Source organism: Lemur catta, chromosome 9, assembly GCF_020740605.2.
Source record: "Lemur catta isolate mLemCat1 chromosome 9, mLemCat1.pri, whole genome shotgun sequence".
NCBI classification, from domain to species: Eukaryota; Metazoa; Chordata; class Mammalia; order Primates; family Lemuridae; genus Lemur; species Lemur catta.
In genome coordinates this window covers 18,105,397-18,115,799 of record NC_059136.1, presented here as the reverse complement: position 1 = coordinate 18,115,799, position 10,403 = coordinate 18,105,397, and the positions used below count along the sequence as shown (strand labels likewise).

At 48.2% G+C, this 10,403-nt stretch overlaps 2 long non-coding RNA genes across 7 annotated transcripts; both read left to right on the top strand.

Moving 5' to 3' along the window:
* The first annotated feature begins 3,076 nt into the window (after positions 1-3,076).
* LOC123644983 lies at positions 3,077-6,053 on the top strand. 5 transcript variants are annotated; one of them, XR_006737351.1, is made up of 5 exons: positions 3,077-3,583; positions 3,853-3,923; positions 4,160-4,449; positions 4,568-4,703; positions 5,704-6,053. It is a non-coding gene; the product is annotated as an uncharacterized LOC123644983 (long non-coding RNA). The 5 variants fall into 5 exon arrangements; XR_006737354.1 differs by lacking the exon at positions 4,568-4,703; XR_006737350.1 differs by lacking the exon at positions 4,568-4,703 and having other exon boundaries at positions 5,690-6,053.
* Positions 6,054-6,078: 25 nt separating this feature from the next.
* LOC123644982 lies at positions 6,079-8,963 on the top strand. Of its 2 annotated transcripts, XR_006737349.1 has the most exons (4): positions 6,079-6,113; positions 6,404-6,631; positions 6,740-6,815; positions 8,850-8,963. It is a non-coding gene; the product is annotated as an uncharacterized LOC123644982 (long non-coding RNA). The 2 variants fall into 2 exon arrangements; XR_006737348.1 differs by lacking the exon at positions 6,079-6,113 and having other exon boundaries at positions 6,280-6,631.
* Positions 8,964-10,403: the final 1,440 nt, after the last annotated feature.

Below are 10,403 nucleotides of genomic sequence, written 5' to 3'. Positions count from 1 at the left end.
CTTCTGGGTCTGATCCAATGAATGGACCTGATTCTTAACAACATTGGTCCTTGGATCCTGGCTCCTCTTCTCTGCTCCAACACACACATCTCAGTCTAGCCATTGGGGAAATGGGGACAATGGTGGTTCCCACCTCCTGCAGTTGTTGTGAAGAAGAAATGAGCTCAGGGTGGTGCCATCACTGTCGTGACAGGAATTGCCCAGGCAGCCCCCTTGAGCAAGCTCTGTCCCCCCGTGTGTGTTCTGTTTCACCCACACAGGCCCAGGGAGAGGAACAGAGCCCAGTGATGATGTGAAATGCTCGTGCTGAGTGTGCAGAGCCAGGGAAATCTGTCCCCTCCATGTGCCCTTGGCCCCTGCCAATTGGTGCACAAGCCAGTCACCAGCCAAGCCAAGCGTGGCACTGTGAACATAGTCAGCCTCCCTGAGGCTTTGCTCAGCCCCCTCCCTCTGAACCCTCAGAGGGAGATGTGCACAAATGCAAAGTAGCAATAATAATAGTATGAGATGGCAGTTGAGACCTGTGCGGCTGATGGCAGTTTGAAAGAAGGATGAGCAGGCTCTCTACCATCTGCCCACCGACTTTTCAAGTTACTTTTACCCACCCTCAAAGTTATGCCCGCCTTTAGTAGGAATAATTACCAGCATGAGAAAGACGGGCGTGTTCACCATGCAAGGGCAGGTGAGTTGCTTGGTGCTATTGGGGGGTTACCCCTTGAAAGGAGAGGGGTGTCCCTTCTGCTGGCACAGGCTCCTGGCAGAGGGTGGCACAGGTGACCATGACATGAAAAGCCGAGTGTGCCAGGCCTGCTGCTGGGATCTGGGCTCGCCCACCTCCTGCCCCTGCCCAGGGCTGTCTGGGCATGGAGCTTGCCTGGAGCCCCAGAGGCCTGGCCGGACCACAGGCTGCACAGCCGGATGCGTGGACATGTAGCGGATCAGGCGGCAGCAGCGGGCACATGAGATTCAGCTGAATTTCAGGGAAGCCGGTAAGCATTGGGGCATTTTGTTTGATGACCCGGGCACAGTCAGGTGTTTATTTAGAAAAACACACACTTAATGTACATGATGCAGTAGAAGAAAGGCATTGTGAGTTCGAATCCCCTCCTCGTCCTGAGGGGAGAGTGTCTGGTACTGCAGGCCCCTTTGCTCCTGGTCAGGGGCACGGACGGGTGTGGGGAGCCGAGGCTGAAGGGGAGGAGGGAGGAATTCTAAGACAGGGAGGGCCTAAGGCCATTGAGGCACTGTCTGGGGCAAGGGGGCACACTGCCAGTGGGTGACAAGCGAGCTCCACCCACACACAGGGGCACTCCACCTGTGAAGTGGCCGGCAGTGGGTGCGTGGGTGCACCAGCCAGCCCAAGGCACCGAGCCTGCCCTGTTGGCCTCTGCCCATGGGGGATCCCCTACTGCTCCAGCCCTCAGATTTGGGGAACTCCCTGGGGGCATCAGTGATGCCCGGGTAAGTGCCCATGTTAGGGACAAGTAAGAACCTAAGTAGACAGCAGAAGCATCTGCTGGTGTGGCAGGCCCTGCTTCAGTTGGCCCGGGCAGAGTGCTCTTTCCGGCAGGGCACGGGCTGTGTTGTGGATCTGCCTTTCCAGTACTGAATGTGCCGACCCCAACCCAGGGAGCAGCTGGGTTGGCCCCGCTGCCAGCCAGCAGCAGGCAGGCTGCAGCCTCCCACAGGCATGGCTTTGACCATTTAAACAACTGAAAGTGCCCTTCATGCTTGGAGTGAAACATTCGAACACAGCGAAGGAGATGATGGAAATGAGCCTCTCGGCACCTGCCCCAGGCCCCAGCCCCTCTCCCTGGCTGTTTTAGTCGGCTCGGGCTGCTATGACAAAGTGCCATAGACTGGATGGCTTATAAATAACAGGCATTTATTTCTCACAGTTCCAGAGGCTGGCGGTCCCAGATCAAGGTGTCAGCGTGGTCGGGTTCTGCTGAGGGCTCTCTTCCAGGCTGCAGACAGCCGCCTCCTCACCGTGTCCTCACATGGCAGACAAGACAGCTCTCTGGGTGCCTTTTATGAGGGCACGGATCCCGTCATGGGCTCTCCATCCTCATGACCTAGTCACCTCCCAAAGGCCCCACCTCCTAGTATTAATGCCATCACATTGGGGTGGGATTTCAACATACGGATTGCGGGGGAGCATAAACATTCAATCCATAACACCAGAGGAAACCCACGGTGCTAATTTCCATGTTTTATGTAATCCTTCCAGGAATTTCCATGCTCACACAGACAGACAGACAGACACACACACACACACACACACACACACACACACACACACACACACACTTATTCACACAAATCAGAGGATTCTGCAGGCATATCCTCTAGCTTCCTCTTTCTTATGACACAATATACTATGAAAATTGCTTCATACTATAGACCTAAATATGCCTTATTCTTTTAACGACTGCATGGTAATTCAGTCCTAGAGGTAGGTATAATTTATTTTATTAATATTACCGCTGAAAGTGTTTAAGTTGCTTCCATCCTTTTCCGATTACTCTGCTGGGAGGAGCCTGGTATCACACGTGCCTATTACATGTGCAGGCACGTGAGCACACCTCCAGGACAGGACTCTAACATGGGCTTGCTGTGCCAGAGCACACACATCTGCATTCCAGTGGATGTGCCCGCATTCCCCTGGGGAGCTTGTCCCTCCAGCTCACTTGTACTGTGGTTGTCCAAGTTCAGATTTTGCAAATCTGGTAGGTGGAAAGTAGGATCTCACTGACATTTTAGTTTGCATTTCTCTGATTGTAATGAGAGTAAGCATATTTTCAAATGTTTAGAAGCATTTTCCTTTCCTGGCAACAATTTCCACCCATTGCCCATTTTCTAATTCAATTACTGGATTTCTTTCTTATTGATTTATAGCAGCCCTTTCCTTGTGATATAAGTTGCATATAATATTATGTATATATGATACTATTCTCGTATCATAGACATAAATAGACTTTATTCTTTTTTAATGACTGCATGGTAATTCCATTTTAGGGATGTGCCATAATTTTCTTCTGTTTGTAATTTGTCTTTTTACTTTAATCAGGATTTTTTCTTTTTTGCCATGCAGAAATATTTGTTTCTCATCTGGTAGAATAAATCAATTACATTATTTTATTTATGGCCTCAGTGTTTTGTAACATAATCAAAAAGTTCACCCCTCTCCAAGATTACAAATCTTTTCATCCTGTTCAATATTTTTATGGCTTCCACCTTTGAGCCACAGGCTCCCTCTGGAATTTATTTTGGTGAAAGTAAGAGACGGGCATTCACTTTTATTGTTTTCTAGATGGCTAGCCAGTTGTCCCAGCACTAGGTGTTGAATGACCCATCTTTTCCCTACAGGTTGAGATGTCATCTTCACCACCTTGTAAATTCCACGTCTCTGGTGGTCCTGTGCTTTGAATGTCCACCTAATCACCTCTGGCCTCACAGCAAGCCAGGTGGACCAGCGAGATGTTTCTGCTCCCAGCCGCAGGGTGGGCCTCCAATCCTAGAAAGGCGGTTTCAGGCACCAGAGTGGGCCAGTGCATCTCCATAAAGCCACATCCCCAAGATGGTAAAGTCACCACCTGGGAGTACGTCTGGCCCATAGCTTTGTACTCTGTGGTCAGGCTGCTGGGCCCCTAAGTGGAACAGTCCCCTAAACACAGCCCCACCCACTCCCATCATAAGCACCCCCTGAGCAGGGGACAGGGCCCAGGCCAGCTCCCAGATGCCCACAAAGGCCCAGGAAAGGCCCAGGGCACACTGTGAAATGGGAAGTGGAAGCCACTCCAGCCTCACGCCTCCTGGCCTTTCCCGCCCAGCTTCTCCATCCTTCCCTAGGACACCAGCATTCATGGGTGAGCAGCTACTTTGTGCCAGGACCTCAGATAAGCCAGGCTGGGAAGATGTTGGTGAGCAAACAGACACACTATGTGTGCCTGGGGGGGGGGCTGGCATCATGGCACATCACACAGGGCCTGTTTAGTCCGAGGCAGCAAGGCCTGGACCCTGGCCGAGAGTGGGAGGTAGCCAGGACCTGGGGAGGGAAGGTGACCACCAGAGGGAATGGCACGTGCAAAAGGACCCAAGGCAAGGGGCAAGAGGTATTGCAGGAACTGAGGACAAAATCCCAGGCTGCTCCCACCAGGTCCACTGCTGAGACCAGGGCCCAGCACGCAGGGCAGATGGTCCCAGGCAAAGCTGAGCTGAAGAGAAGCCCCCTGCACATCCGGTGGCCAGCAACAGGTGCTTTATCACGGCACCGGGGCAAGAAGGCCCCGCTGTACACCCGGAGGCAGAGATCTGGCCATATGTGCATGCCCGCAGTGGCCAGGCTCTGCCACCTGTCCGGCTCAGGCTCCAATTCTGACTCAACACCTCTGATGCCCAGTCTTCTCAACTATAAATCGAGTAACATTAAGGCCGTCCCTGCTACTGGTAAGGAGAATGCCCCCACGAGAATTCTCAAGCCAATAGCACCCCTCTGTTGGTGCGGGTCAAGGGTGGTGAGCGGGGCCCACCCACCAAGTCACCCAAAATTCCTCCCAAATTGTAGTTTCTAGGTATTTCACCAATTTAAACCTCACGTTCACCCTTTGTAGAAGGTCACTTCTCCATCGTAGATTTCTGCACATCCAGTGCCTCTAGGATTTGAGGTAACAAGTCAAACTGCACAAGCTAACCCCTGAAAGGTGAGCCCAAGGGCCCTCGCCCAGTGCCGGTGACAGGCATATATCAGGTCCCTGACAAATGGCTTGTCATCACTTCCCTGTAGAAGCGCCCACCGCAGAGGGCCTTGTGCAGAGTGACCAGCTGTCCACACAGCCAGCGCAGGCCTCAAGAGAAGGGCTGGTGCTGCCCCTCAGGTGTCCTGCGAGTCCCTCAGTGGCCCAGCAGAGGGTTCACATGTTAGAAGGTCAGGAAGTGGTCGCTTCTTACAGGCCTGCCTTAAATTATTTCAGCTGCACTGAGGTATTTCAAAGTAAGACCAAATAAACATTTGCATCTAAAAAAGGCGAAACAGGGTCATTTGAAATAGAGAAGAAAGCCTTTCCCATATCCGGAGGGTGTGGCCAGACTTTCCAGAGAAGCTGCAGAGGGTTTGCTCTGGTTTTGTGCATGTGCCAAGGCGCCTGGCTCAGCCCCTTGCTTCGGGAGGGAAGCATTTTCTTTTAGATAAAATGTGAGGTGACCTACGTTTCCTTCCCCTGATTTGCTTAGCGATCTCCCCCAGCCTCCTGGTGCTGTTGGGACATATTTAAAGAGTTCTGTGTGTTTTTCATGTGAAGGAGACTGTGACGGACTCAATGGTATCGGCTGGACAGGCCAGGGGCAGGAGGAAGGGCAGCATTCCCCAAACTCAAAGCCCGCCTGGTGGCAGCAGCCTCCACGCTGTCCCGAGGTCCCCTTTCCTTGGGAGGCTTCCTAGCACCCTCCCTTTTCCCGTTTGGCCCAGTGCCCAGCAGACATGAAGAGTCAGGGAGTGGAAGGCGGTGTGGGCTTCCTGTTCTTTTCTTTTCTTCCAGCAACGATGCCCCCCATTGGCTAAACTAAGCCCAAAGGGAGGGAATAACTGCTACAACATTCTGAGTGTTGTTCCCCCTCAGATTTCCACCCATCCCTGAGGTCCTGGATGACAACTGGGACACTCCTCACCCTGACCTCACCTGAATTACAGGTGCTTTCACACAGGTGGATCTTCACGTCTATAATCACAACACCCAGGTCTTGGAGGAGGGTCTATAGCAACACCTGCAGCTCTCTACCCTCAGGCTCCACCATCAGAGCCCTTGCTCATTCTGTCACTCAACTATGTTTTACATCTCGTTCGAGTGCTGATTAAACACATGCACCTACAGTTGACCCTTGAACAACACAGATATGAATTGTACAGGTCCACTTCTATAGAAATTTTTGCCAATAAACATTTCACAGAGTATGCCTGCCTGTCCTGCCACGTCCTCTACCTCTTCTGCCTCTGCTACCCCTGAGACAGCAAGAGCACTCTCTCCTCATCCTCTTCCTCCTCCTACCCAGCCTACTCAACGTGAAGACCACAGGGATGAAGACCTTTATGATGATCCACTTCCACTTAACAAACAGTAAATGTTTCCTCTTCCTTATGATTTTTTTCAAATAATGTTTTCTTTTCTCTAGCTTACTTTATTGTAAAAATACAGTATATAATACACATAACATACGAAATTGCGTAAATTGACTGTTTATGTTATTGGTAAGGCTTCCAGTCCACAGTAGACTATTAGTAGTTAAGTTTGGGAGGAATCAAAAGTTGTATGTGGATTTTCTTCTGTGTGTCGGTCAGTGCCCCTAACCTATGTTCGAGGGTCAACTGTACTTCTCCTATTCCCTTCCCCCCTATTCTCTGAAATAGCAGAATAAATATTAAAACAAACACTTAGAAGCCCTGGAAAACTATGACAATGTGCCACCAGCAGACTGGAACATTTGGAGAATTTCTGGAAGATATAAAGCAGCTGAGCTTAGATTAGTGGTGAAACCCAACGGAGCCAAGGAGCCCACAGTGCGCAGGAGGGATAGCATGTCAATCCCAAGTCAGCATTCAAACTGAAGACAGAGGCAGAAGCAGGGGTCTACCCAGGTAACTTCCAGGTACTGCCAGCCCAGATGGGAGTCAGAGTGCCCCAGATCAGAGCTCCAGGAAGTCACTATGTCCTTGTTCATCTTTGCCTGTCTCCCTCACCCCAAGTGTCTAGTGGTGCTGGGGTTGCTGGACAGTCCCTGCCAGAATGGAGGAGAACTACTCACACAGCAAGAGTGATCAGGTAAGACTAACAAAGTCCCAAACATGCTGCACTCAGGAACGCTTTACTCTCTTAAAGATGACTGAGGGTCCCAGAGAGGTTTACTTATATAGGCTACATCTAATAATATTTACTATAGTAGAAGATCAAGTGGAGAAGATTTTAAAATATTCATTTATTTTAAAATAATGATAATGGACTCTTAACAAAAATAACCTTTACATAAATACCTATATTTTTCTAAAAAATAATTTATTTAGTAAGAAGAGTGTCATTGTTTTATATTGTTGAAAATTTCTCCAATGTCTGGCTTAATAGACAGCTGGATTTTCATATATGCTCCACTTTCAAGCTATTGTGATATCACACATTACATAGACTCAGGAAAACTCCATTGAACATGCATAATAAAAAAAGTCTTTGTATTCCTATTAAATAGTTTTGACTTTGCAGACCCCCTGAAAGAGTCTCAGGAACCCCAGATGTCCATGGGCACCACTTTGAGAACCACTGCTCTAACACTCATTTACAAGTGGAATCAGACAACCAGGCATCCCCATACATACGAAGGAAACCAGCAGCTTGCAGAAGAACTAGACAGAACCCTGGAGAAAACAGGATGATGCAGGAATCAGAAAAAAAACATTAAAATCAACACAATTAATATGCTCTGAGAGGTTCAATAAGATATAAGAACCAGACAGATGATAAGTGGACACAGAGAAAACACACAAAAATCAATAATTTTCTTATATACCATTAATAACCAAGTAGGAGACGGCATTTGCAAAGCCAATAAAAATCATAAATAATCTAGGCATAGGCCTAACCAAAACTCTGGAGGACCTACATGAAGAAAAATTTTAAGTTGTCTTAAAAGACATAAATTGAGAGATGTATGATGTTTCCTGTGGGAAGCTTCAACAGTATCAAAACGGCAGTTACACGAGTTGCTCAGTAATCAGTCTCTGCAGCATACTGGGTTGAGTTGCATTTTGATCAGAGGCATCAGGAGTTGTAACTAATATATTCACCAGGAGACAAGAGACTAACTGCAGAAAGTATCTGCAACACATATGGTAGTCAAAAGGTTAATGTACCTATTATATGAAATTCCTGGAAAGTCATATGAAGAGGACGAAGAAGCTTGAAGCACAGGCAGGAAACAGAAACCAAACTAGCAGTGGCTACACACACAGAAACTAATGGACTTCGCAATTAGTTAGGGCAAGGCTCCACCGCTGTAACAAACAGACCCAATATACAGAGGCTAGAAGAATAAACAGGTCTGTTTTTTTTTATTAGCCAGGTTCTCCAGAGAAACAGAACCAACAAGAAAAATTATATTTATCTATCTATCTATCTATAACTCCTATGTAATCTCTACATAGGAGATATATATGTATATATACACACATTTATTTGGAGGAATTTTGAAGAATTTATTTTAAGGAATTATTTTAAGAGATTTATTTTAAGGAATTGGCTGTTGTGATTTGGAGGCTTGGTAAATACAAAGCCTCCAAAGAGGCAGAGTAAGCCAGCAGGCTGGAGACCCATGTTGCAGGTCCTGTCCAAAGGCAGCCAGCTAGCAGAATTCCTTCTTGCCCAGGGAAGGCCGGTCTGTTTTCTCTTAAGGGCTTCAACTGACAGGATGAGGTCTACCCACATTATGAAGGGTGATCTGATTTATTAAAGCCTACTGATTTAAATGTTAATCTTACCTTTAAAATACCTTCACAGAAACATCTAGAATAATGTCTAACCAAATATCTGGGCACCGTAGCCAGATATTTAAGTTGACACATAAAATTAACCATGATTGTTTCTTTCTCAGATTATAGAGCTGAGATGAGTAAGGGCTCTGCTCCTCCCAGTCACCTAGAGCCCCGGGGTCCTTCTCTGCAGCTGCTTGCCCTCCCGCAGGGCACTGTGCCACCACAGTTGGCTGTTGCCATGGCCAGATTCTAGGCAGCTTGGAGGGGACACACCCACTCTTTACAGTCCCAGGTGCAGAAGTGGCTCCTATCACACAGGTCTCCTCATTCTCAGTAGATGAGAACAAGCCTAACTGCAAGGCAGCCTGGGAAATGCAGCGCAGCGCCGCACCTCTGCCCAGCTGCAGATCAGCTATTTGAAGCGATTAATCTCTACCCCCACCTCCCTATTAAAAAGGAATGCAAATTAAACCCATGAAAATATTTTTTTTTTGCTTATCAGATTGGCAAAAGTTAAAAGTCTGTGAATAATCAATTTTATGTGTCAGATAGGAGGATTCTTAACCTACAGCAACAACTACAAAAAAGGATTTTATTTTGGAGGGCACTCAGAGAAACCTACGGATGCTAGAGGGACAGACTTGTTACACGAGCAGGAGTAAAGAGGCTTCTATAGGTCAATGGAAGAGGCGGGCTTGCTTGGACACTTCAACCACCACGGGACACAATGCCACAGCTGGACAAGGCCACAGCCATGCAATGCTACTAGCACCACCAGTGGGCACCCTCTTCTAGTTCTAGGTCTGGACACTCAGGGCCCTGGGGTTCTCTGCCCAAATGCCACCATGTCCATTGCCAGGGCCTGTGTGGGGCTCTGCCTCTTCCTCATCCCCTCACCTGAGGGGGATTAAGAGTGCTTATTTTTGCTGGGGGTGGCAGAGGTGAGGTCAAGAGCAGAAATTGAACCTGTAGGCTGGGTGCAAGGCCCCCACTGTTTTGGAGGGTTCTGCTAAAATCTATAGGAATCTCAAACGCACATAGCCAACAGTTCCTCTTCTAAGAATCTTCCATTGGTTGCAGAAAAGAACATATTCTTAGTGGAAAAGCAATTCATAAAACAACATGCATAGAAAAGTGGGAAACCCAGTTGTTAACTTGTGAGCTTTGGAGCCAGGCTTAAGTCCTGAATGCTACTTAGTAGCTGTGTGATCCTGGGCAGGCTACTTAACCTCTCTGTGTGTCAGCTTCCTCATCTGAAAAATACGGATGATAGTAATGAACCTCGCAGAGGTTTGTGAGGATTAAATGAATTAATAGATGCAAAGTGCTCAGACCAAGGGTTTGGCATTTGGTGAATACCCATTACCCACCAGCTCTTTTTATAATATCCTGACCACATTTCTGCACAGAGCATGTTAATATACATCCATGAATGCTGGTATGTGCTCAGAACTGTGCACACACCCCCATTAACAATGGCTACCTGGAGGTGGGGGTCAGTAGGGAGGAAAAGTGTCAATATGGATGTCCTTTCGTGATAGATCTATTTATGAATTATTGTAACTTCCAGTAACAAGTATTGACACATATAGGTAGGTAATAGATAGTAGGTATATACAGAGGTGCACAAGGACTAAGCAGGCAAAGCCCCTGCCCGGGCACAGGGGACTCTCCCAGGTCTGATGTCATGAAGTGTGAGAACGCCCCAAGGGAAGGGGCGCTTCCCAGTGCCTGGCCACCCTTCCTCCTCAAGGTAGTGGGGCCAGAAAGTCCCGCAAGTAGACACGGTCATTCAGTGAACAAGTGGTCTCATCTAAAAACCCACAGGCCTCCCGGAAGGTCCAGGCTCCATTAAGCCAGCTCAGCGGGAACAGCCTCCCAGGCAAGGGGC